Source organism: Bubalus kerabau, chromosome 15, assembly GCF_029407905.1.
Source record: "Bubalus kerabau isolate K-KA32 ecotype Philippines breed swamp buffalo chromosome 15, PCC_UOA_SB_1v2, whole genome shotgun sequence".
NCBI lineage: Eukaryota > Metazoa > Chordata > Mammalia > Artiodactyla > Bovidae > Bubalus > Bubalus kerabau.
The window spans coordinates 1110840-1138830 of NC_073638.1; the positions used below are offsets into that span (position 1 = coordinate 1110840).

The 27991-nt window shown below is 40.6% G+C and overlaps 1 pseudogene; it reads left to right on the forward strand.

Moving 5' to 3' along the window:
* The first annotated feature begins 16274 nt into the window (after positions 1-16274).
* LOC129628685 (olfactory receptor 4S2-like) lies at positions 16275-27462 on the forward strand (annotated as a pseudogene).
* The last annotated feature ends 529 nt before the right edge of the window (positions 27463-27991 follow it).

Consider the following 27991-nt stretch of genomic DNA (forward strand, 5'->3'; position numbering starts at 1 on the left):
ATGGAAGATAAATATGAAAAATTTCTTATTTTTCTTCAAGTTTAGATTGATCTAGAAGTCCCCAGAAAATGTTATCTTTTACTGTCAGTTCAGTTCAGTCGCTCAGTTGTATCCGACTCCTTGTGACCACATGAATCACAGCACACCAGGCCTCCCTGTCCATCAACAACTCCTGGAGTTCAACCAAACTCATGTGCATTGAGTCGGTGATGCCATCCAGCCATCTCATCCTCTGTCATCCCCTTCTCCTCCTGCCTCAGTTCCTCCCAGCACCAGGGTCTTTTCCAATAAGACAACCCTTTGCATGAGGCGGCCAAATTACTGGAGTTTCAGCTTTAGCATCAGTCCTTCCAATGAACACACAGGACTGATCTTTTTTAGGATGGACTGGTTGGATCTCCTTGCAGCCCAAGGGACTCTCAAGAGTCTTCTCCAACACCACAGTTCAAAAGCATCAATTCTTCGGCGCTCAGCTTTCTTCCCAGTCCAACTCTCACATCCATACATGACCACTGGAAAAACCATAGCCTTGACTAGACGGACCTTTGTTGGCAAAGTAATGTCTCTGCTTTTCAATATGCTATCTAGGTTGGCCATAACTTTCCTTCCAAGGAGTAAGCGTCTTTTAATTTCATGGCTGCAATCACCATCTGCAGTGATTTGGAGCCCCCCAAAAATAAAGTCCTTACTCCTTGGAAGGAAAGTTATGACCAACCTAGATAGCATATTCAAAAGCACAGACATTACTTCGCCAACAATGGTTCGTCTAGTCAAGGCTATGGTTTTTCCTGTGGTCATGTATAGATGTGAGAGTTGGGACTGTGAAGAAGGCTGAGAGCCGAAGAATTGATGCTTTTGAACTGTGGTGTTGGAGAAGACTCTTGAGAGTCCCTTGGACTGCAACCGGATCCAACCAGTCCATTCTAAAGGAGATCAGCCCTAAGATTACTTTAGAAGGAATGATGCTAAAGCTGAAACTCCAGTACTTTGGCCACCTCATGCAAAGAGTTGACTCATTGGAAAAGACTCTGATGCTGGGAGGGATTGGGGGCAAGAGGAAAAGAGGACGACAGAGGATGAGATGGCTGGATGGCATCACCGACTCAATGGACATGAGTCTTAGTGAACTCCGGGAGTTGGTGATGGACAGGGAGGCCTGGCGTGCTGCAATTCATGGGGTCGCAAATAGTCAGACACGACTGAGCAACTGATCTGATCTGAAAAATAAAGTCTGACACTGTTTCCACTCTTTCCCCACCTATCTGCCATGAAGTGATGGGACCAGATGCTATGATCTTAGTTTTCTGCACGTTGAGCTTTAAGCCAACTTTTTCACTCTCCTCTTTCACTTTCATCAAGAGGCTTTTTAGTTTCTCTTCACTTTCTGCCATAAGGGTGGTGTCATCTGCATATCTGAGGTTATTAATATTTTTCCCAGCAATCTTGAATCCAGCTTGTGCTTCTTCCAGCCCTGCATTTCTCATGAGGTACTCTGCATATAAGTTAAATAAGCAGGGTGGCAATATATAGCCTTGACATACTCCTTTTCTCATTTGGAACCAGGCTGTTGTTCCATGTCCAGTTCTAACTGTTGCTTCCTGACCTGCATATAGGTTTCTCAAGAGGCAGGTCAGGTGATCTGGTATTCCTGTAGTGTTGATATAATCCTATGATACAGAAATAGTATTCATTTCCTTCAGGAAAGTAAGCACTGTAAATACAAGCAGTGATTATTGTTCAGTCACTTTTATGTAGAGGATGACATAGCACCCATATACCGGAATGTAAATTTCATTGCCTTAGGTGTTTTGCACTGCTGTGTCTCTGTATCTCTTGACTGACTTATAGCACAGTGGTTATAATATAATGTTTTCCATGCCCTTTTACATTTTGACTTACAGTCTTTACTATGTACAGTTGCACTTAAATACTTATATTAACAGTCTGGCAGGTTTTCCCTCTTTCAATTTGTTCTGTTTATTAGACATTTTGATCATATTTGTCTTATTATAGACCTTCAACTGAGTTTTTCTTCCTAACTCATCAGAAAGTAACAGATTCAAATAATATAGAATCATAATATTGTAATGGACAGGGTATAATCTAGACAACCTCCCTTCAACTTATTGGTGTTATACTTTCAATTCATACCATGTTTTTATATTGATCTTTATAACAGTGACAGAATATGGAGACAAAATTCCACTTCTGAAATATTTATTAGAATATAGGAAGGCCTTGGCTATTGTATTTATACTTATAGTGATATTCTTTTGGTAAAATATATGTTCCTAATTCATTTCCTTCTGAATTTTGAGTGGTTTAATTTTTCCCATGAATTATATATGTTTTAATATTTTGTTCTGTATTGATGTCTTGTAACTGTAAAATTGATGACCTGCCGAGGTCCAGCCCCGGCTGATCCAGGGTATTCGAAGGGGAGATGGAGTAAGCGACCTATTTATTTATTTATTTATTCAGAGATATAAAGAATAATAGAATGAGGATAGCTCAGTAGGAAAATTCAGTGGAGAAAAGAAGCTGAGTAGATTGGTTTACGTGGAAAATCAATATAACCCATGACACCAGGTTAGCTCTGACCACGGAGGCCACAGGCGCCCTCTCAAATAGCAGAAGGTGCCCCACCTTAGACACCTTCTCGAGTGGGTCTTAGAAGCCCAGGCAAATAAATGGTCACAGAGGATATCCGCGCTCCAGATGGATACTCAGCTGAAGGTTGAGGGGAAGAATGACATGGGGAGACCAAGCGTTGGTGAGCAAGGCCCGTAGCCTTATTTTTAACAGGGGCTTATATACCCTAAGTTACACATAGAGGATAATAGGGGATGCAAAGTCAGCAGTCTTTGATGCTTATCAAAAACCAGGGTTTCTTTCCTGCAAATTTATCGTATACAAATGGTTTAGGTGATTTACATCATCTTCTGGCCAGAAGGCCTATTAACATTTTATGACTCTTGACAAGGACTTATCAACAAAGACTTATTTTCTCTAAGAGTAATTATTTTAAGGTTTGGCGCCATCTTCAGAAGATAAAATTACTTTCCTATAGGGTGGATGTGTAAAGGGTTTACAAAGGAAAGAGTTTATTACCTTAAGAGTCTAAAGTTACTAACACCAAGGCCACTACTTATTTTTTCTACATACCAACTATATTAATTAATACACATTCAAGGATACAATACAGGGGATGTGGAAACAAGCATTGGCTCATCAATAAAATCTTTTTTTTTTTAATTTTATTTTATTTTTAAACTTTACATAACTGTATTAGTTTTGCCAAATATCAAAATGAATCCGCCACAGGTATACATGTGTTCCCCATCCTGAACCCTCCTCCCTCCTCCCTCCCCATACCATCCCTCTGGGTCGTCCCAGTGCACCAGCCCCAAGCATCCAGTATCGTGCATCGAACCTGGACTGGCAACTCATTTCATACATGATATTTTACATGTTTCAATGCCATTCTCCCAAATCTTCCCACCCTCTCCCTCTCCCACAGAGTCCATAAGACTGTTCTATACATCAGTGTCTCTTTTGCTGTCTCATACACAGGGTTATTGTTACCATCTTTCTAAATTCCATATATATGCGTTAGTATACTGTATTGGTGTTTTTCTTTCTGGCTTACTTCACTCTGTATAATAGGCTCCAGTTTCATCCACCTCATTAGAACTGATTCAAATGTATTCTTTTTAATGGCTGAATAATACTCCATTGTGTATATGTACCACAGCTTTCTTAGCCATTCATCTGCTGATGGGCATCTAGGTTGCTTCCATGTCCTGGCTATTATAAACAGTGCTGCGATGAACATTGGGGTACTCGTGTCTCTTTCCCTTCTGGTTTCCTCAGTGTGTATGCCCAGCAGTGGGATTGCTGGATCATAAGGCAGGTCTATTTCCAGTGTTTTAAGGAATCTCCACACTGTTCTCCATAGTGGCTGTACTAGTTTGCATTCCCACCAACAGTGTAAGAGGGTTCCCTTTTCTCCACACCCTCTCCAGCATTTATTACTTGTAGACTTTTGGATCGCAGCCATTCTGACTGGTGTGAAATGGTACCTCATAGTGGTTTTGATTTGCATTTCTCTGATAATGAGTGATGTTGAGCATCTTTTCATGTGTTTGTTAGCCATCTGTATGTCTTCTTTGGAGAAATGTCTATTTAGTTCTTTGGCCCATTTTTTGATTGGGTCATTTATTTTTCTGGAGTTGAGCTGTAGGAGTTGCTTGTATATTCTCGAGATTAGTTGTTTGTCAGTTGCTTCATTTGCTATTATCTTCTCCCATTCTGAAGGCTGTCTTTTCACCTTGCTAATAGTTTCATTTGATGTGCAGAAGCTTTTAAGGTTAATTAGGTCCCATTTGTTTATTTTTGCTTTTATTTCCAATATTCTGGGAGGTGGGTCATAGAGGATCCTGCTGTGATGTATGTCAGAGAGTGTTTTGCCTATGTTCTCCTCTAGGAGTTTTATAGTTTCTGGTCTTACGTTTAGATCTTTAATCCATTTTGAGTTTATTTTTGTGTATGGTGTTAGAAAGTGTTCTAGTTTCATTCTTTTACAAGTGGTTGACCAGAGTTCCCAGCACCACTTGTTAAAGAGATTGTCTTTAATCCATTGTATATTCTTGCCTCCTTTGTCGAAGATAAGGTGTCCATATGTGCGTGGATTTATCTCTGGGCTTTCTATTTTGTTCCATTGATCTATATTTCTGTCTTTGTGCCAGTACCATACTGTCTTGATAACTGTGGCTTTGTAGTAGAGCCTGAAGTCAGGTAGGTTGATTCCTCCAGTTCCCTTCTTCTTTCTCAAGATTGCTTTGGCTATTCGAGGTTTTTTGTTTTTCCATACAAATTGTGAAATTATTTGTTCTCGCTCTGTGAAGAATGCTGTTGGTAGCTTGATAGGGATTGCATTGAATCTATAGATTGCTTTGGGTAGTATACTCATTTTCACTATATTGATTCTTCCAATCAATAAAATCTTTTACTAGTTTTATTCTGACAGTTTCTAACTCTCTGAGAGGCTCTAAGCTATTTGAATATCTTAAGCTTCCCGTGCCTCTCGAGGCTGGGAGACTGTAAACAATCGTATGCATAGCTGTAGGTGTCCAGGTAAACTTGTCAGGCGAGTTAGAGAGCCATCTGAGGGGTTTGGATTTAAACACTCCTAATTGCCCAGGAACTTTATTAATTGGAGCTGTGAGTTAACTCTTTGACAGACAGAGCGAGATGGTGGTGGGGGACAGCCCCCAGGAAAGTCAGAGTGAGAGCACAAAGCAATAAAGTAGGCAGACTCTGGTTTTTGGGGGTAGATGCTCGAGAATATCCGGGGGGACTTCCGAGGCTCGATCCCGCCTTTGTGTATGCCGATCCTCCTTCCTCATGACCCTTGTCACGAGTGGAATGTCTCTCGCCGGCTCCCAGCAATGACCCAAATTAACTGTGATATATTTAAACATTCTAGAACGAGAGAGACAAGCAGCTGATATAAGTGAATATTAACACATCAGTAGATTAAACAAATAATGAAATAATTGGGAGGATTTTAGCTTTAAAATAGCAGAATGTGCATTATGGACATGAATTATGAATTCCACTTCAGCAAATCACACCATATAACATTTACCCAAAGGACTTGAAAGCTTCACTTCAGTTCAGTCACTCAGTCGTGTCTGACTCTTTGCGACCCCATGAATCGCAGCACACCAGGCCTCCCTGTCCATCACCAGCTCCCAGAGTTCACCGAGACTCACATCCATCGAGTCAGTGATGTCATCCAGACATCTCATCCTCTGTTGTCCCCTTCTCCTCCTGCCCTCAATCCCTCCCAGCATCAGAGTCTTTTCCAATGAGACAACTCTTCGCATGAGGTGGCCAAAGTACTGGAGTTTCTGATCTCCTTCAGAATGGACTGGTTGAATCTCCTTGCAGTCCAACAGACTCTCAAGAGTCTTCTCCAACACCACAGTTCAAAAGCATCAATTCTTCGGCTCTCAGCTTTCTTCACAGTCCAACTCTCACATCCATACATGACCACAGGAAAAGCCATAGCCTTGACTAGACGAACCTTTGTTGGCAAAGTAATGTCTGTGCTTTTGAATACGCTATCTAGGTCGGTCATAACGTTCCTTCAAAGGAGTAAGCGTCTTTTAATTTCATGGCTGCAGTCACCATCTGCAGTGATTTTGGAGCCCAAAAAAATAAAGTCTGACACTGTTTCCACTGTTTCCCCATCTATTTGCCATGAAGTGATGGGACCAGATGCCATGATCTTCGTTTTCTGAATGTTGAGCATTAGGCCAACTTTTTCACTCTCCACTTTCACTTTCATCAAGAGGCTTTTTAGTTCCTCTTCACTTTCTGCCATAAGGGTGGTGTCATCTGCATATCTGAGGTTACTGATATTTCTCCTGGCAATCTTGATTCCAGCTTGTGCTTCTTCCAGCCCAGGGTTTCTCATGATGTACTCTGCATATAAGTTAAATAAGCAGGGTGACAATATACAGCCTTAACGTACTCCTTTTCCTATTTGGAACCAGTCTGTTGTTCTATGTCCAGTTCTAACTGTTGCTTCCTGACCTACATACAAATTTCTCAAGAGGCATGTCAGGTGGTCTGGTATTCCCATCTCTTTCAGAATTTTCCACAGTTTATTGTGATCCACACAGTCAAAGGCTTTGGCTTGAAAGCTTACCTCCACACAAAAATATTCACTGGTATTTATAGCAGTTTTAGTCTCGATTGTTAAAGCTTAGAAGCAATCAAGATGTTCATCAGTGGGTGAATAGATAAACTGGTCAGTTTAGTTCAGTTCAGTTGCAAACTCCTGTCTGACTCTGTGATCCCAAGGATGGCAGCATGCCAGGCCTCCCTGTCCAGCACTAATTCCTAGAGTTTACTCAAACTCATGTCCATTGAGTCAGTGATGCCATCCAACCATCTTATGCTTTATTGTCCCCTTCTCCTCCCACCTTCAGTCTTTCATGGCATCAGGGTCTTTTCAAATGAGTCAGCTCTTTGCATCAGGTGGCCAATGTATTGGAGCTTCAGCTTCAGCATCAGTACTTCCAGTGCACACCTAGGACTGATCTCCTTTAGGATGGACTGGTTGGATCTCCTTTCAGTCCAAGGGACTCTCAAGAGTCTTCTCCAACACCACAGTTCAAAAGCATCAATTCTTCGGTGCTCAGCTTTCTTTATAGTCCAATTCTCACATCCATAAATGACTACTGGAAAAATACTAGCCTTGATTAGACGGAAATTTGTTAGCAAAGTAATGTCTCTGTCCCAGGGACAGAGGAGCCTAGTGGGCTGCCGTCTATGGGGTCGCACAGAGTCCGACACGACTGAAGCAACTTAGCAGCAGCAGCAGCAGCAGGTTGATAATAGCTTTTCTCCCAAGGAGTAAGTCTTTTAATTTCATGGATGCACGCACCATCTGCAATGATTTTGGAGCCCCAAAAAATAAAGCCTGACACTGTTCCCGTCTATTCTCCATGAAGTGATGCGACCAGATGCCATGATCTTTGTTTTCTGAATGTTGAGCTTTAAGCCAACTTTTTCACTCTCCTCTTTCACTTTCATCAAGAGGCTCTAGTTCTTCTTCACTTTCTGTCATAGGGTGGTGTCATCTGCATATCTGAGGTTATTGATATTTCTCATGGCAATCTTGATTTCAGATGTGCTTCTTCCAGCCCAGCATTTCTTATGATGTACTCTGCATATATGTTAAGTAAGCAAGATGACAACATACAGACTTTACATACTCCTTTTCCTATTAGGAATCAGTCTGTTATTCCATATCCCTTTCTAACTGTTTCTTCCTGACCTTAATACAGATTTCTCAAGAAGCAGGTTAGGTGGTCTGTTAGTCCCATCTCTTGAAGAATTTTCCACAGTTCACTGTTATCCACAGTCTAAGGTTTTTGCATAGTCAATAGAGCAGAAATAGATGTTTTCCTGGAACTCTTTGCTTTTTTGATGATCCAGAGGATGTTGGAAATTTTATCTGTGGCTCCTCTGCCTATTCTAAAACCAGCTTGAACATCTAGAAGTTCACAGTTCCCATATTGCTGAAACCTGGCTTGGAGAATTTTGAGCATTACTTTATTAGCATGTGAGATGAGTGCAATTGTGCAGTAGTTTGAGCATTCTTTGGTATTGCCTTTCTTTGGGATTGGAATGAAAACTGACCTTTTCCGGTCCTGTGGCCATTGCTGAGTTTTCCAAATTTGCTGGTGTATTGAGTACAGCACCTTCACAGCATCATCTGTCAGGATTCGAAATAGCTCAACTGGAATTCCGTCACCTCCACTAGCTTTGTTCAGAGTGATTCTTCCTTAGGCCCACTTGACATCATATTCCAGGATGTCTGGCTCTAGCTGAGTGTGAGTGATCACACAATCGTGATTATCTAGGTGGTGAAGATCTTTTTTGAACAGTTCTTCGGTGTATTCTTGCCACCTCTTCTTAATATTTTCTGATTCTGTTAGGTCAATACTATTTCTGTCCTTCATTGAGCCCATCATTGCATGAAATGTTCCCTTGGTATCTCTAATTTTCTTCAAGAGATCACTTGTTTTTCCCATTCTATTGTTTTCCACTATTTCTTTGCATTGATCACTGAGGAAGGCTTTCTTATCTCTCTTTGCTATTCTTTGGAACTCTGCATTGAAATGGGCATATATTTCCTTTTCTCCTTTGCTTTTCACTTCCCTTATTTTCACAGCTATTTGTAAGGCCTCCTCAGACACCCATTTTGCTTTTTTGCATTTCTATTTCTTGGGGATGGTCTTGTTCCCTGTCTCCTGTACAATGTCATGAACCTCCATCCATAGTTCATCAGGCACTCTGTCTATCAGATCTAGTCCTTAAATCTACTTCTCACTTCTACTGTATAATTGTTAGGGATGTGATTTAAGTTCTACCTGAATGGTCTAGTGGTTTTCCCTCTTTTCTTCATTTTAAGTCTGAATTTGGCAATTAGGAGTTCATGGTCTGAGCCACATTCAGCTCCTCGTCTTTTTTTTCTGAGTATATAGAGCTTCTCCATCTTTGGCTGGAAAGAATATAATCAATATGATTTCAGTGTTGGCCATCTGGTAATTTCCATGTGTATATTCGTCTCTTGTGTTGTTGAAAGAGGGTGTTTGCTATGACCAGTGTGTTCCCTTGGCAAAACTATATTAGTCTTTGCCCTGCTTCAATCTGTACTCCAAGGCCAAATTTGCCTGTTACTCCAGATGTTTCTTGACTTCCTACTTTTGCATTCCAGTCCCCTATAATGAAAAGGACATCTTTTTTGGGTGTTAGTTCTAGAAGGTCTTGTAGGTCTTCATAGAACTGTTCAGCTTCAGCTTCTTCAGCGTGATTGATCGGGATATAGCCTTGGATTACCGTGATATTGAATGGTTTGTCTTGGAAACAAACAAGAGATCATTCTGCCATTTTTGAGACTGCATCCAAGTACTGTATTCTGGACTCTCTTTTTGACTACGATTTCTACTCTATTTCTTCTAAGGGTTTCTTGCCCACAGTAGTAGATATAATGGTCATCTGATTTAAATTCACCCATTCCAGTCCATTTTAGTTCTCTGATTTCTAAAATGTCAATGTTCACTCTTTCCATCTCCTGTTTGACCACTTCCAATTTGCCTTGATTCATGGACGTAACATTCCAGGTTCCTATGCAATATTGCTTTTTACAGCATTGGACATTGCTTCCATCAGCAGTCACATCCACAAGTGGGTATTGCTTTTGCTTTGGCTCCATCTCTTTAGTCTTTCTGGAGTTATTTCTCCATTCATCTCCAACAGCATATTGGGCACCTAATGACCTGGGGAGTTCATCTTTCAATGTCCTATCTTTTTGCCTTTTCAATGGGTTCTTGGGGTTCTCAAGGCAAGAATACTGAAGTGGTTTGCCATTCCCTTCTCTAGTGGGCCACATTTTGTCAGAACTCTCCACCATGACCCATCTGTCTTGGGTGGCCCTATATGGCATGGCTCATAGTTTCATTGATTTAGACAAGGCTGTGGTCCATGTGATTAGATTGGTTAGTTTTCTGTGATTGTGGTTTTAAGTCTGTCTGCCCTCTGATGGCGGAGAAGGCAATGGCACCCCACTCCAGTACTCTTGCCTGGAAAATCCCATGGACGGAAAAACCTGGTAGGCTCCAGTCCATTGCATCACACAGAGTTGGACACAACTGAAGCCACTTAGCAGCAGCAGCAGCAGCCTTCTGATGGAGAATAGTAAGAGGCTTATGGAACCTTCCTGGTGGGAGAGACTGACTGAAGGGGAAACTGGGTCTTGTTCTGGTTGGCAGGGCCATGCTCAGTAAATTGTTAATATGGTATATCCAGACAAATGAATATTATTCAGCACTAAAAAGAAATAAGCTGCCAAGGCATAAAATAACAAGAAGAAATCTTGAATACATATTCTTAATAAAAGAAACCAATGTTAAAAGGTTATGTACTGTACAATGCCCATTATAAGACATTCTGGGGGGGGGGGGACCTCTGGAGACAGTATAATGTTCAGTGGTTTCCAAGGATTCAAGTGTTGGGAGAGATCAATAGGTGGAGCACAGAGAACATCTAGAACAGTGAAACCATCTGGGTGGTACTATGATGATAGATACATGTCATTGTACATTTGTCAACCCATATGTTGTACATCACCAAGAGTGAAGTCTAATGTAAACTCTGGACTTTGGGTGATAATGATATGTCAACCTAAGTTCATCAATTGAACAAATACATCACTTTTGTGGGAGGTTAACAATGTGGGAGGGCCAAGAGGAGCTACTTCACATTCAAGGTCAGGAGGGGCAGCTGTGAGGAGATAGCCCTTGTCCAAGGGAAGGAGCAGTGGCTGCGCTTTGCTGGAGCAGCCATGAAGAGACACCCCACGTCCAAGGTAAAAGAAACCCAAGTAAGATGGTAGGTGTTGTGAGAGGGCATCAGAGGGCAGACACACTGAACCATAATCACAGAAATCTACCAATCTGATCACAAGGACCACAGCCTTGTCTAACTCAATGAAACTGAGCCGTGCCACGTGGGGCCACCCAAGACAGATGGGTCATGATGGAGAGATCTGACAGAATGTGGTCCACTGGAGAAGGGAACGCCAAACCACTTCAGTATTCTTGCCTTGAAAACCCCATGAACAATATGAAAAGGCAAAATGATAGGATACTGAAAGAGGAACTCCCCAGGTCAGTAAGTGCCCAATATGTTACTGGAGATCAGTGGAGAAATAACTCCAGAAAGACTAAAGAGATGGAGCCAAAGCAAAAACAATACCCAGTGGCGGATGTGACTGGTGGTAGAAGCAAGGTCTGATGCTGTAAAGAGCAATATTACATAGGAACCTGGAATGTTGGGTCAAGGCAATGAGTCAAGGCAAATTGTAAGTGGTCAAACAGGAGATAGCAAGAGTGAATATCAAAATTCTAGGAATCAGCAACTCCCGATTTTCCACGAACCTCCATCCATAGTTCATCAGGCACTCTGTTTATCAGAACTAGTCCATTAAATCTATTTCTCACTTCCACTGTATAACCATAAGGGATACGTGAATGGTCTAGTGGTTTTCCCTCCTTTCTTCAATTTAAGTCTGAATTTGGTAATAAGGATTTCGTGATCTGAGCCACATGGAAAAGAAATGCAAAATGGACAGGAATGGGTGAATTTAACTCAGATGACCATTATATCTACTACTGTGGGCAGGAATCCCTTATTAAAAATGGAGTAGCCATCATGGTCAACAAAAGAGTTCGAAATGCAGTACTTGGATGAAATCTCAAACATGACAGAATGATCTCTTGTTTGTTTCCAAGGCAAACCATTCAATATCACAGTAATCCAAGCCTATGCCCCAACCAGTAACGCTGAAGAAGCTGAAGTTGAACAGTTCTATGAAGCCCTACAAGACCTTTTAGAACTAACACCCCAAAAAGATGTCCTTTTCATTATAGGGGGCTGGAATGCAAAAGTAGGAAGTCAAGAAACATCTGGAGTAACAGGAAAATTTGGCCTGGGAGTACGGAATGAAGCAGGGCAAAGGCTAATAGAGTTTGCCAATAGAATGCACTGGTGATAGCAAACACCGTCTTCAAACAACACAAAGAAGACTTTGCACATGGACATCACCAGATGGTCAACCCCAAAATCATATGATTATATTCTTTGCAGCCAAAGTTGGAGAAGCTCTATACAGTCAGCAAAAACAAGACTGGGAGCTGACTGTGGTTCAGATCATGAAATCTTTATTGCCAAATTAAGACTTAAATTGAAGAAAGGAGGGAAAACCAGTAGACATTCATGTATCCCTTATGATTATACAGTAGAAGTGAGAAATAGATTTAAGGTACTAGATCTGATAGACAGAGTGCCTGATGAACTATGGACGGAGGGTCATGACTTTGTACCAGAGACAGGGATCAAGACCTTCCCCATGGAAAAGAAATGCAAAAAAGCAATATGGCTGTCTGAGGAGGCCTTACAAATAGCTGTGAAAACAAGAGAAGCAAAAAGCAATGGAGAAAAGGAAAGCTATAAGCATCTGAATGCAGAGTTTCAAAGAATAGCAAGGAGAGATAAGAGAGCCTTCCTCGGCAATCAATGCAAAGAAACACAGGGAAAACAACAGAATGGGAAAGACTAGAGATCTCTTCAAGAAAATTAGGGATACCAAAGGAACATTTCATGCAAAGATGGGCTCGATAAAGGAAAGAAATGGTATGGACCTAACAAAAACAGAAGATGTTAAGAAGAGGTGGCAAGAATACACAGAAGAACTGTACAAAAACAGATTTTCATGACCCAGATAATCACGATGGTGTGATCACTCACCTAGAGCCAGACATCCTGGAATGTGAAGTCAAGTGGGCCTTAGAAAGCATCACTACGAACAAAGCTAGTGGAGGTGATGAAATTCCAGTTGAGCTATTTCAAATCCTGGAAGATGATGCTGTGAAGGTGCTGCACTCAATATGCCAGCAAATTTGGAAAACTCAGCAGTAGCCACAGGACTGGAAAAGGTCAGTTTTCATTCCAATCCCAAAGAAAGGCAATACCAAAGAATGCTCAAACTACTGCACAATTGCACTCCTCTCACATGCTAGTAAATAATGCTCAAAATTCTCCAAGCCAGGTTTCAGCAATACGTGAATGATGAACTTCCATATGTTCAAGCTGGTTTTAGAAAAGACAGAGGAACCAGAGATCAAATTACCAACATCTGCTGGATTATAAAAAAGCAAGAGAGTTCCAGAAAAACATCTATTTCTGCTTTATTGACTATGCCAAAGCCTTTGACTGTGTGGATCACAATAAACTATGGAAAATTCTGAAAGAGACGGGAATACCAGACCACCTGACCTGCCTCTTGAGAAACCTATAGGCAGGTCAGGAAGCAACAGTCAGAACTGGACATGGAGCAACAGACTGGTTCCAAATAGGAAAAGGAGTATGTTAAGGCTGTATATTGTCACCCTGCTTATTTAACTTATATGCAGAGTACATCATGAGAAACCCTGGGCTGGAAGAAGCACAAGCTGGAATCAAGATTGCCAGGAGAAATGTCAATAACCTCAGATATGCAGATGACACCACCCTTATGGCAGAAAGTGAAGAGGAACTAAAAAGCCTCTTGATGAAAGTGAAAGAGGAGAGTGAAAAAGTTGGCTTAAAGCTCAACATTCAGAAAATAAAGATAATGGCATCCGGTCCCATCGCTTCATGGCAGATAGATGGGGAAACAGTGGAAACAGTGTCAGACTTTATATTTTGGGGCTCCAAAATCACAGCAGATGGTGATTGCAGCCACGAAATTAAAAGACTCTTACTCCTTGGAAGTAAAGTTATGACCAACCTAGATTGCATATTAAAAAGCAGAGACATTACTTTGCCAACAATGGTCTGTCTAACCAAGGCTATTGTTTTTTCAGTGGTCATGTATGGATGTGAGAGTTGGACTGTGAAGAAAGCTGAGAGCCGAAGAATTGATGCTTTTGAACTGTAGTGTTGGAGATGACTCTTGAGAATCCCTTGAACTTCATTCAAGGAGATCCAACCAGTCCATTCTAAAGGAGATCAGTCCTGCGTGTTCTTTGGAAGGACTGATGCTAAAGCTGAAACTCCAATTCTTTGGCCACCTCATGCAAAGAGTTGACTCATTGGAAAAGACCCTAATGCTGGAAGGGATTGGGGACAGGAGGAGAAGGGGATGACAGAGGATGAGATCGCTGGCATCACCAACTCGATAGACATGAGTTTGAGTGAACTCCAGGAGTTGGTGATGAACAGGGAGGCCTGGTGTGCTGCAATTCATGGTGTTGCAAAGAGTCAGACATGACTGAACTGAACAATAGGAAGGGAAGACTTCCAGTATGGTCCAGTGGTTAAGTCTCAACATTCCCAATGCAGGGGCCCTGGGTTCAATCCATAGTCAGGGAATTGGATTACACATTCTGCAACTAAACAAAAAATTGTCATGCCACAGCTAAAGATCCCACATTCCTCAGATAAGACCCAGTGCAGCTGAATAAATACATACATAAAAATAAATATTAAAACAATGGAGCAGGCAAGGCAGGAATGGGGCAGGGAGGTACATGGACAATCTCTATATCTTTTCCTCAATTCTGCTGCAAACCTAAAGCTACTCTAAAAAAATAAAATCTGTTTAAAAATATGTAAATAGGGAAGATAGAATTTAAGGGTAGACAAAAACACCAACTAAACTTCAAAGAATACAGGAAAGAAAGTTATAAAGGGAACAAAGAAAAAGTAAACTGCAATAAGATCAAGTAAAATTCAAAATTTTTAACAATTACATTAAAAGCAAACTGCTGCATTTAAAAGCATTTCACCTCATCTTCCTATGCAATATTGCTTGGACCTATACTAGTTGGGAGATGGGGAAAGTTGGCCCCTCAGTTCCATTCAGTCACTTTGTCGTATCTGATTCTTTGCAGCCCCGTGGACTGCAGCATGCCAGGCTTCCCTGTTCATCATCAACTCTCAGAGCTTGCTCAAACTCATGTCCATCGAGTCAGTGATGCCATCCAACCATCTCATCCTCTGCAATCCTCTTCTCCACCTGCCTTCAATCTTTCCGAGCATCAGGGTCTCTTCCAAAGAGTCAGTTCTTCGCATCAGTTGGCCAAAGTATTGGAGCTTCAGTTTCATCATAAGTCCTTCCAATGAATATTCAGGACTGATTTTCTGTAGGCTGATTGGTTTTATCTCCTTTCAGTCCAAGGGACTCTCAAAAGTCTTCTTCAACACCACAGTTGAAAAGCATCAGTTTCAGTTTTTTTGTAGTCCAATTCTCACGTCTGTACATGACGACTGGAAAAACCATATATTTGACTAGACAGAACTTTGTGGCAAAGTAATGTCTCTGCTTTTAATATGCTGTCTAGGTTGGTCATAACTTTTCTTCCAAGAAGCAAGCACCTTTTGATTTCATGGTGGTAGTCACCATCTGCAATGATTTTGGAGCCCAAGAAAATAGTCTCTCATTGTTCCCATTGTTTCCCCATCTATTTGCCATGAAGTGATAGAACTGGATAGCATGATCTTTGTTCTTTGAATCTTGAGTTTTAAGCCAGTTTTTTCACTCTCCTCTTTCACTTTCATCAAGAGGTTCTTTAGCCCCTCTTTGCTTTCTGATATAAGGGTGCTGGCATATGCATATCTGAGGTTATTTCTATTTTTCCCTGAAATCTTGATTCCAGCTTTTGATCATTCAACCCTGCATTTCATATGGTGAACTCTCATATAAGCTAAGTAAACAGGCTAACAATATACAGGCTTGATGTACTCCTTTCCCAATTTGGAACCAGCCCATTGTTCCAAGTCCATTTCTAACCATTACTTCTTGACCTGCATACAGATTTCTCAGGAGGCAGGTCAAGTGACCTGGTATCCCTATCTCTTTTAAGAATTTTCCAGTTTTTTTGTGATCTGCACAATCAAAGGCTTTGGCCTAGTCAACAAAGCAGATGTTTTTCTGGAACCTTCTTGCTTTCTTGATGATCCAACATATATTGGCAATTTGATCTCTGGTTCCTCTGCCTTTTCTAAATCCAACTTGAACATCTGAAGTTCTTGGTTCATGTACTGTTGAAGCCTCACTTGGGGAATTTTGAGCATTACTTTGCTAGCGTGTGAGATGAAAATCTGATTAAGTGAGTCTTTCAGACCCATGACCCCACCTGGACTGACATCAAATGGTGTTTTTGTTGTTGCTGCTGTTGGCTTGTTTTGAGTCCAAGAAGAAGCAGGTAAAGAGAACAGAATGCAAGCCACACTATTTTCAGACCTTGAAAGCAAGTGGTCCAGATAACAAACCCAATAGGGACCACCGAGACAATGGAGAGAAGGCTGACCCATTATAAAAGTATGATCTTAAAGAGAATGCAGGCAGCAGGAAATAAACCTGTCATTTGGAATAAGATGAAGAAAATCAGGAGCCAATAGAAAATCCTTCAGCATTCCTAGAGCACCACAGGGAAGGCATCTGAATTTATACTGCCACTAGCCCTGAGACATTGGAAAGGAATGCAGTGACTACCTGGTGTTTAGTAACCAATATATAGAGGAAGAAATGTCAGAGAAAGAAAAAGGCCCACACTCAAGTCTGCCCACTGACTGTTCCCCTCTAGTGTCAACTGGTCAGCACAGGAATCTACACTAATGCCCACAGAGATTCTCAGCTCTGGTAAAGGAACCTGACCTCTGCTCCTTCTGAGGGAGAGCAAACCAGGACCCAACACTGCACCATGCCAACAAGAGGGATACTAGAAGAGAGAATGTACTCGAAGAGTCATAAATGGCAGATCCTGGCCACTACCCCCAAAAGCTGAGGTTCAAATAGATGAAAAATGATGGGCCCAGCAAGGCTTTTCCCTATTTCCAAAGACTAATACTTCACATTCTCAATGCAGGGTGTGTGGGTTTGACCCCTCATCAGGGGACTAGATGCCACGTGCTGAAGCTAAGACCTGGCAGAGCTAAAAATATAGATAAACAGGCTTCCCAGGTGGTGCTAGTAGTGAAGAACCCACTTGCCAATGTAGAAGATTTAAGAGATGTGTGTTCAACCCCTGGTTCAGGAAGATCCCCTGGAGGAGGGCATGGCAACCCACTCCAGTACTCTTGCCTGGAGAACCCCATGGACAGAGGAGCCACGCAGGTTACAGTCCATAGGGTCCCTTAGTGGGGTGGCCTCCTTGCTTAAGAGTAGCTGCTCCCACAACTCTGCTCGGGGAGGTTGAAAAGTGAACACTTGATTAACCAATCTCTATATGGGCTCCACATCAGGTTCAGGCTTTAATCAATTTTAAGGGAACAGGAGGGCTATATCCCCCAGAAGGCTGACTCACATTCAGGCTACCCTTTTATACATCCTAGTGGCTACCAAGGAAAAAAAAAAACAAAGTCTCACACATAAAAAAAATGTCACAAGCTAAATCTTGCTGCCCTGCTACCCACAGAAATAGGGCACCTGAAGCATGATCGTATAGAGACCAAAGGCATGATCTATTTTAGTTGTCCTGACCTAGGAAATGAGCCTCCTCTAAACTCCAAAGAGGGATGGTTCCCAGAGAGGAACAGGTTTACAAAAGAAGGAAAAAGGCTGGTGGGATATGCAGTAACCTTCCAGACCCAAGTCAGAGAAGCAAAAAGGCTACCCACAAGGACTTCTGTTCAAAAGGTGGGACTGATACCCTTAAAGGAACTTTAGAGCCTGGGACAGGGAACATCTTAAATATTTATTCATATTCTTGGTGTATATGTGGATTTCCCTTGTGGCTCAGTAGTAAAGAATCTGCCAAAATGCAGGCAATGCAAATTCAATCTCTGGGTCTGGGAGTACCCCTAGAGATGGAAATGGCAACCCGCTTCAGTATTCTTGCCTAGAAAATCCCATGGACAGAGGAGCCTGGCGGGCTACAGTCCATGGGGTCTCAATAAACACAATAAACTGGTTTATGCATGCCATCCTACACCCATATATATATATATATATATATATATATATAATGTATATATAGAATACATCCTATGGGCCATCGTACACCCATATAGTGTATTTTATACATATAAAATACACTATATATATATATATATATAAAAAATACATCCTATGGGCAATCCTGAACCCATATAGTGTATTATGCTGCTGCTGCTAAGTCGCTGCAGTCGTGTCCGACTCTGTGCAACCCCATAGATGGCAGCCCACCAGGTGCCACTGTCCCTGGGATTCTCCAGGCAAGAACACTGGAGTGGGTTGCCATTTACTCCTCCAATGCATTAAAGTGTATTATATATATATACATATATTACAACTGAATATATATGTATAACTGAATCACTGTGCTATACAGCAGAAATTAACCCAACATTGTAAATCACCTATACCTCAGTAAATCTAAAACAAAAAAGAAAGGACAAAAACTGGGTTAATTTGCTTCTCACTACCCTTCTTTGCATGTGCTTACCCCCAGTGGATAAGTTAAAATTAAAGGCATTTGATCTCCTATATTGTAGACACATTCCTCTAGCCTGAGTGAATGGACACCCTAAATACCTTGAAATGGAACAGTTCAAGTGTGTCCTCCAGGTAGGAGAATCTGTGAAAACTCTCACAAAACATGGTAACTAGGTGCTGCCCTGACCTGGCCCCCTATCTCTTCTGGCCAGAAGCCTGGGGGTATCTAGAAATCAGGAAAACCAACAACCTGCAAGACCAGCTCACTCCTAGGTAGAACAACCCCACTTGGTGATCCTAACCACACATTCCATGCTAAAGTTGCTGTGATCACTTCATGGGGTCATCGCACTCAAGTGAAAAGGGAATCCCAAGCCTCAACCTCCAGAGAAACGACCTAGGACAATGGCCTCCTTGACTACCCCTGTGAACCTCTCTGACCTGAAGCTTCTCTTCCAAAAAACAACCAAAGCCTGACCAGAGACATTCAGACCCGGCCAGTGAAGCTGGACATCAAGGCATATTTGCCCACAGGCAAACCTAGATACTTTACTCTTTCATGTTTCTTAAAGTGTCCAGTGTCCTTTCCCTCCAAAAGTTGAGAAAAATGGGGTTCATCTCATGAAGATGAACGTTTAGGACTGAAGCTTAGTAACAACCAAACATACATAATGGCAGCTGAGGGGAAAGTCTGCTCCTTTGCACAGGGCTATGATGATGCCTGAAATCAGCACGAAATTACAGAGATAGAGCAACACTCCTCCACATCCCTCGAGAGTAAGAAGCCAGAAGGGGAGGGATTTTTCACCAGCAAAGCTCATTAGGAAGTCCCTGGCAATAACATTAGAAGCAGGCTTAAAAAAAAAAAAAAAAAAAAAAAACTAACCTTTCTCTTTTCCTTTGTGTTTCATCTGGTTTCACTTGCTCACAGGCTGCCACGTGCAGAAGCCTCCTCCTGGTGCTTCAGACCAGAGTTCCTCTGCTGAAAGGCTGTGCTGGCTCTGCTCAAGAATGTATGGAGAAGGACGAAACACAGCTCAGAGACTCAAGATGGCGGCGGCCAGTTGAGTGCAAGCGGAGCAACACGTCTGGATGTTCCCGCGAGAACTCTGCCTCCTCTACACTGGCAGCCTCAGCAGCCCTGCCAACAGCCTGTCTGTCATGGAGATACTGTGATCTAGCAGTGGTTGGGAGAAGGCAATGGCACCCCACTCCAGTACTCTCGCCTGGAAAAATCCCATGGACGGAGGAGCCTGGTAGGCTGCAGCCCATGGGGTCGTGAAGAGTCGGACACGACTGAGCGACTTCCCTTTCACTTTCATGCATTGGAGAAGGAAATGGCAACCTACTCCAGTGTTCTTGCCTGGAGAATCCCAGGGACAGGGGAGCCTGGTGGGCTGCCATCTATGGGGTCACGCAGAGTCAGACACGACTGAAGTGACTTAGCAGCAGCAGCAGCAGCAGCCGTGGTTCCCGAAATTTTGGGCACCAGGGACCACATTCATGGAAGACAGTTTTTCCATAAACAATGGGATTGGGTACTAGGGGATGGTTTCCAAATATTTCAAGCACATTGCACTTATTTGCACGTTATTTCTATTATTATCACATCAACTCCATCTCAGATCATTAGGCATTAGATTCAAGAGTCTTGGGGACTGCTGCTCTGGAGCCAGCTCATTCCTCTCATTCTTTGCTCAAAGAACACAGTTTCCCTTCCTTTGCTTCTGAACTAAGCTTCTTTCATTCTATTGGCTTGAACAACAAGGACAGGAAGACCTTTGTTGGAGTCTGACTCAAAGGGTCAGTAAAAATGGATACAAGCTTAGTAATATTCAACTCTTTGTGACTCCTAGACTAGCCCACCAGGCTCCTCTGTCCATGGGATTTAACAGGCAAGAACACTGGAGTTGGTTGCCATTTCCTCCTCCAGAGGATCTTCCAGACCCAGGATCAGACCTACATCTCTGTCTCCAACATTGGCAGATGAATTCTTTTACTACTGAGCCATCTGGGAATCCCTCAGGAACAGTATTGCATGTAAATTCTTAAATACATGAGTGAAATGTGGGGAAAAGTGATATTATATGATTCCTGAAGCTTAGGTTGAGAGACCTTCAAGATTTAGCTTTTGTGAAACAACTACTGCCCTGAGACAGCCATGGTGTGAGAGAGCCCTGTAGGTGCTATAGGAGAATGAGAGAGAACTGACTGAAAAGCACATGAGCGAGGCCATCTTGGAGCATCTACTCCATTCAGGCTATCAGAGTGCTGCCAGGAAGCATCAGTGGAAGAACCACTCAGGTGAATCCAAGGAAAACTGCAGAATTATAACCAAATACAGTGTTTTTATTTTAAGCCTTTAAGTTGTGGTGTTACGATTTTTAAACTACTAATTTGGGGATTAAATTGTGTGGTGTTAAGCCACTGATTTTTTACTTAGCTCTGTTTGCCAATGTATATCAATAGATAGCTTACACGCACACAAGGCAGAAAGTGAAAGAAAAACACTGAAAATTTCCTGGAATTTTCCCTAGAGATTCCTTGTTGCTGATGAGCGGGTATATACTGCGTGACATGAGTGGATCCTAAATATGCTCAGAAGTTTCCAATCAAACTCCTTCCTGCTACTATGAATATCCCTGGTACTTTCAGGACTCTGTTTTCTCCCACAACTACAGGAAGAGTACATGGCCAGAGATTGCAGAGAAAATGGCCACTGTGTGGTGAAATTTGGCTCATGGGAAAGAAAACTTGATGAATATGTACATCTTTCCCTGTCCTGTTAGCAAATTGCTTGGAAAATGAGTCCATAGTGTCTATTAAAAGCTTCAGTGAGACAAAGAAATCAGCTTCAATGGGCAACTCATAAGTTCTCCCTAAAAGTATGAACTAGTTGCTTTTTGACATTTTATTATAAATGAAGAAGGAGGTGAGATGAAAGTAAGAAGGAGAAAGAAGGTAAAGAAAGAATGAGGGGAAAGGAAAGAGTAGAAGTACAAGAGGAATAAGAAAGAATATCGGTGGTCAAGAGTCAACCATAACAGTTTGCAATCAAAATATAAAAGAATGAAAGCCCGCACTATGATTATTCCAAGTATAGGTTGGAAGTGAGTTTGTTCCCACCAGTTTCTCCAGAAATCACCAGAAACTATATTAAAAAAGAAAAAAATGGTACTAATACTATTGAATATACTATTTTCCAATCAAATGAAACTTTTAAAAGCAGGACAATTAAAATTCAACAGAGAAATACCTCCAAAAAGATATCTTTTAAATAAATATATAAAATATCAAGTAAATTATATTACGTATATGTATATATGCATACATACACATTATTCCACTGAACAAGATAAACCCCATAAAATAATCTTTTTTTTTTTTTAATTTTATTTTATTTTTAAACTTTACATAACTGTATTAGATTTGCCAAATATCAAAATGAATCCGCCACAGGTATACATGTGTTCCCCATCCTGAACCCTCTTCCCTCCTCCCTCCCCATTCCATCCCTCTGGGTCGTCCCAGTGCACCAGCCCCAAGCATCCAGTATCGTGCATCGAACCTGGACTGGCAACTCATTTCATACATGGTATTTTACATGTTTCAATGCCATTCTCCCAAATCTTCCCACCCTCTCCCTCTCCCACAGAGTCCATAAGACTGTTCTATACATCAGTGTCTCTTTTGCTGTCTCGTACATAGGGTTATTGTTACCATCTTTCTAAATTCCATATATATGCGTTAGTATACTGTATTGGTGTTTTTCTTTCTGGCTTACTTCACTCTGTATAATAGGCTCCAGTTTCATCCACCTCATTAGAACTGATTCAAATGTATTCTTTTTAATGGCTGAATAATACTCCATTGTGTATATGTACCACAGCTTGCTTATCCATTCATCTGCTGATGGACATCTAGGTTGCTTCCATGTCCTGGCTATTATAAACAGTGCTGCGATGAACAGTGGGGTACTCGTGTCTCTTTCCCTTCTGGTTTCCTCAGTGTGTATGCCCAGCAGTGGGATTGCTGGATCATAAGGCAGGTCTATTTCCAGTTTTTTAAGGAATCTCCACACTGTTCTCCATAGTGGCTGTACTAGTTTGCATTCCCACCAGCAGTGTAAGAGGGTTCCCTTTTCTCCACACCCTCTCCAGCATTTATTACTTGTAGACTTTTGGATCGCAGCCATTCTGACTGGTGTGAAATGGTACCTCATAGTGGTTTTGATTTGCATTTCTCTGATAATGAGTGATGTTGAGCATCTTTTCATGTGTTTGTTAGCCATCTGTATGTCTTCTTTGGAGAAATGTCTATTTAGTTCTTTGGCCCATTTTTTGATTGGGTCATTTATTTTTCTGGAGTTGAGCTGTAGGAGTTGCTTGTATATTCTCGAGATTAGTTGTTTGTCAGTTGCTTCATTTGCTATTATCTTCTCCCATTCTGAAGGCTGTCTTTTCACCTTGCTAATAGTTTCATTTGATGTGCAGAAGCTTTTAAGGTTAATTAGGTCCCATTTGTTTATTTTTGCTTTTATTTCCAATATTCTGGGAGGTGGGTCATAGAGGATCCTGCTGTGATGTATGTCAGAGAGTGTTTTGCCTATGTTCTCCTCTAGGAGTTTTATAGTTTCTGGTCTTACGTTTAGATCTTTAATCCATTTTGAGTTTATTTTTGTGTATGGTGTTAGAAAGTGTTCTAGTTTCATTCTTTTACAAGTGGTTGACCAGAGTTCCCAGCACCACTTGTTAAAGAGATTGTCTTTAATCCATTGTATATTCTTGCCTCCTTTGTCGAAGATAAGGTGTCCATATGTGTGTGGGTTTATCTCTGGGCTTTCTATTTTGTTCCATTGATCTATATTTCTGTCTTTGTGCCAGTACCATACTGTCTTGATAACTGTGGCTTTGTAGTAGAGCCTGAAGTCAGGTAGGTTGATTCCTCCAGTTCCATTCTTCTTTCTCAAGATTGCTTTGGCTATTCGAGGTTTTTTGTTTTTCCATACAAATTGTGAAATTATTTGTTCTAGCTCTGTGAAGAATGTTGTTGGTAGCTTGATAGGGATTGCATTGAATCTATAGATTGCTTTGGGTAGTATACTCATTTTCACTACATTGATTCTTCCAGTCCATGAACATGGTATATTTCTCCATCTGTTAGTGTCCTCTTTGATTTCTTTCACCAGTGTTTTATAGTTTTCTATATATAGGTCTTTAGATTCTTTAGGTAGATATATTCCTAAGTATTTTATTCTTTCCGTTGCAATGGTGAATGGAATTGTTTCCTTAATTTCTCTTTCTGTTTTCTCATTATTAGTGTATAGGAATGCAAGGGATTTCTGTGTGTTGATTTTATATCCTGCAACTTTACTATAGTCATTGATTAGTTCTAGTAATTTTCTGGTGGAGTCTTTAGGGTTTTCTATGTAGAGGATCATGTCATCTGCAAACAGTGAGAGCTTTACTTCTTCTTTTCCAATTTGGATTCCTTTTATTTCTTTTTCTGCTCTGATTGCTGTGGCCAAAACTTCCAAAACTATGTTGAATAGTAATGGAGAAAGTGGGCACCCTTGTCTTGTTCCTGACTTTAGAGGAAATGCTTTCAATTTTTCACCATTGAGGATAATGTTTGCTGTGGGTTTGTCATATATAGCTTTGATTATGTTGAGGTATGTTCCTTCTATTCCTGCTTTCTGGAGAGTTTTTATCATAAATGGATGTTGAATTTTGTCAAAGGCTTTCTCTGCATCTATTGAGATAATCATATGGTTTTTATTTTTCAATTTGTTAATGTGGTGTATTACATTGATTGATTTGCGGATATTGAAGAATCCTTGCATCCCTGGGATAAAGCCCACTTGGTCATGGTGTATGATCTTTTTAATGTGTTGTTGGATTCTGATTGCTAGAATTTTGTTAAGGATTTTTGCATCTATGTTCATCAGTGATATTGGCCTGTAGTTTTCTTTTTTTGTGGGCTCTTTGTCAGGTTTTGGTATTAGGGTGATGGTGGCCTCATAGAATGAGTTTGGAAGTTTACCATCCTCTGCAATTTTCTGGAAGAGTTTGAGCAGGATAGGTGTTAGCTCTTCTCTAAATTTTTGGTAGAATTCAGCTGTGAAGCCGTCTGGACCTGGGCTTTTGTTTGCTGGAAGATTTTTTATTACAGTTTCAATTTCTGTGCTTGTGATGGGTCTGTTAAGATTTTCTATTTCTTCCTGATCGAGTTTTGGAAAGTTGTACTTTTCTAAGAATTTGTCCATTTCTTCCTCGTTGTCCATTTTATTGGCATATAATTGTTGATAGTAGTCTTTTATGATCCTTTGTATTTCTGTGTTGTCTGTTGTGATCTCTCCATTTTCATTTCTAATTTTATTGATTTGATTTTTCTCCCTTTGTTTCTTGATGAGTCTGGCTAATGGTTTGTCAATTTTATTTATCCTTTCAAAGAACCAGCTTTTGGTTTTGTTGATTTTTGCTATGGTCTCTTTTGTTTCTTTTGCATTTATTTCTGCTCTAATTTTTAAGATTTCTTTCCTTCTACTAACCCTGGGGTTCTTCATTTCTTCCTTTTCTAGTTGCTTTAGGTGTAGCCATAAAATAATCTTATATCTATGTTTACTGAAGTGTTTGGAATAGTGTTATTGTTCTAAATGCACAAATTAATTGTTTTTTAATTTTTTTTAATTGGAGTATGGTTGCTTTACAATGTTGTGTTGGTTTAACTTTAATAAATTAAAAGCTTTTTAACATTTCTTTTCTTTTTTTTTCTTTTAGCAAACTGAAAAGACATCTGGAAGTTAAAGCTCACTGTTCTCTGAAGTGGTTCTGATTATAGAGGGTACTTTGGGAGAAAGGTTTTCCCCAGGATCATTAACATTTTGTATCATTCCCTTTAAAATGACCATATAAGAAGTAGAGATAACAGCATTTGTTGCCAACAGTACTGCAAAATGGCAGATTTCACTTGGTGAGAAACAGACCAGGAACAACAAAATTCTACCAATTTTTGAGTTTCTGGACTCAGGGATTCTTTGAAACCAATTATTCACAAAACAATTCTTAAGGCATCACTCTTTGTTTTAAATAGTTGCATCCAAATTACCTCAGGAGTGATAGAAAAACAAAGCAAAATCCAAGTTCTGGAAAATACTGGTGAGGTTTTTCAATTCTAAAACTAACATTAAAGGTTTCTGAAAAAGAGAGAATTTTATCAAATTTCTATATTTTGAATACTTGTAATATAATTGAAAGGTGATGTTCTTAGAAATAGGGGGGGAAAAAAAGAAATAGGGGGAGAATAAAAATTTTAAGATGATAATAAAATGATGAAGTGCATGCAAACCAGACTATGAGATGGATACTAATGACATATTAGTAGGAAAATGCTTGACTTTCAAAAGAATATGGGTGTTAGTGTGTTTAAAATGTTCCGAATGTGGAGGAAGAAATTCTTTGAGGTGAATCTTGATTCTGGGAGAAAGATGCTTTCCTCTTGGACCTTACAGGATGGACAATGGAGACACAATCCCCAGGCTTGATTTTAAATGACCGGTTTCTTTGAGATGATAACCAAGTCGCATTATTCACAGTTGTCAAAAACTGCTATCATTTGAGGTCTCTTAAACTGAAGGGCTCTCTGAGTGGAGAATAAAATGTTTTGTTTAATTCAGGAGGACAAACAAAAGGAGAGTGAGAGCGTACATGAATTTTTGGACCCCCTATTTAATATCAAACTCTCATACCAAGAGATGCAGTGTAGGAGAAAGAAAATCAAAATTATGCAAATCTGATTTTAAGATAGTAGTGCTGTCCCTCTAGATAAATTGCTAAGTTTCATGGGGCTTCTGCTATCCCTCCTGCAAAATAAGAAAGTTTTAAGGGATGTGTTCAAGCCTGAATTGGGTTGTCATTATATTACAGTTTTTATCATTATTTCTACTGTAAAAGAGAAGACACACCTGAAATAACTATGCTACAAAGTCTAATATACAGGTCAGGAACAACATTGCTACAAAACACAACTTAGATCACAGACTTCAGTTGGAATTAACAGATCTTTAGGAGATGTATCCTCAGTTCGATAAAATTCCTGATAATTACCACAGTCATTCTTCTGGGAAACCTCCTCATCATACTGACAGTTTGTGTGGGCAACCTTTTCAAGTCTCCTATGTATTTCTTTCTCAACTACCTGTCTTTTGTGGATATTTGTTACTCTTTGGTCACAGCTTCTAAGATGATTGTGGACATATTAGCCAAGACGAAAACGATCTCCTACATGGGGTGCATGTTGCAGTTCTTTGGGGTACATTTCTTTGGTGGTACTGATATCTTCATCCTTACTGTAATGGCCTATGATCGTTACTTGACTATTTGTAAACCCCTATACTATAAGCAGATGCAATAAAATCCTGCTGGGAACTTGGATAGATGTGTTCTTACACTCCATCATCCAAGTGGCTCTGGTAGTCCAACTACCGTCTTGTGGACCCAATGAGATTGGTCACTACTTTTGCGATGTTCACCCTGTGCTAAAACTCACCTGCACAGACACATATGTTGTTGGTGTTGTCGTGACAGCCAACAGCGGTACCTTTGCTCTGGGGAGCTTTGTCATTTTGCTAATCTCCTATACCATCATCCTGGTGTCCCTGAGAAAGCAGTCAGCAGAAGGCAGGTGCAAAGCTCTCTCCACCTGTGGCTCCCACATCACCGTGGTCATTTTTTTTTGGTCCCTGTACTTTCATGTATATCCATCCTGATACTACCTTTTCATAGATTAAAGTGGTGGCTGTGTTTTATACCATCATCACCCCCATGTTAAACCCCCTGATTTATACACTGAGAAATGCAGAAGTAAAAAATGCAATGAAGAAACTGTGGGGCAGGAGGGTTTTCTGGGAGGCTAATGGTAAATAGTAAAAAGTGACAATCCACGGTGGATGATCTCAAAGTTTCTCATCTGCACAGTGAAGACAATAATAATGATCTCACAGGATGTCTTGAGGGGGACAAATAAGAGAATAACACATTCTACAGAAGCAAGTTATTATTTATCATTATGATTATATTTGCTCTAATATTTCATAATCATAATTTTCTGAAATATCTAGAACAAAGAAATCCTATCAAACTCAGAAATTTAGCATGGTCAGACTTTGCCCTTTTCATTTTTTTTCCTTTTTTTTTCAATTTTCTTTAAAGAATGAGTTCACCATGATTGTATTAATACTTAAGACTATTTTCTAGTGTTTAGATTTATGATTCTTACATAATGAACATTTGATATGTGTATGTTGTTTGAATGAAAGGATTCAGGAAAAATGACCAAAATCTGAGTTAAGGAATTCTGGTACAAATCCTCCAAAACAGCAAAACTAAACCTTGTAAGGTTTGGATGGGAGGGTTTGTGGGCAGAATGTCAAAGAGATAAAACACAGACTTAGAA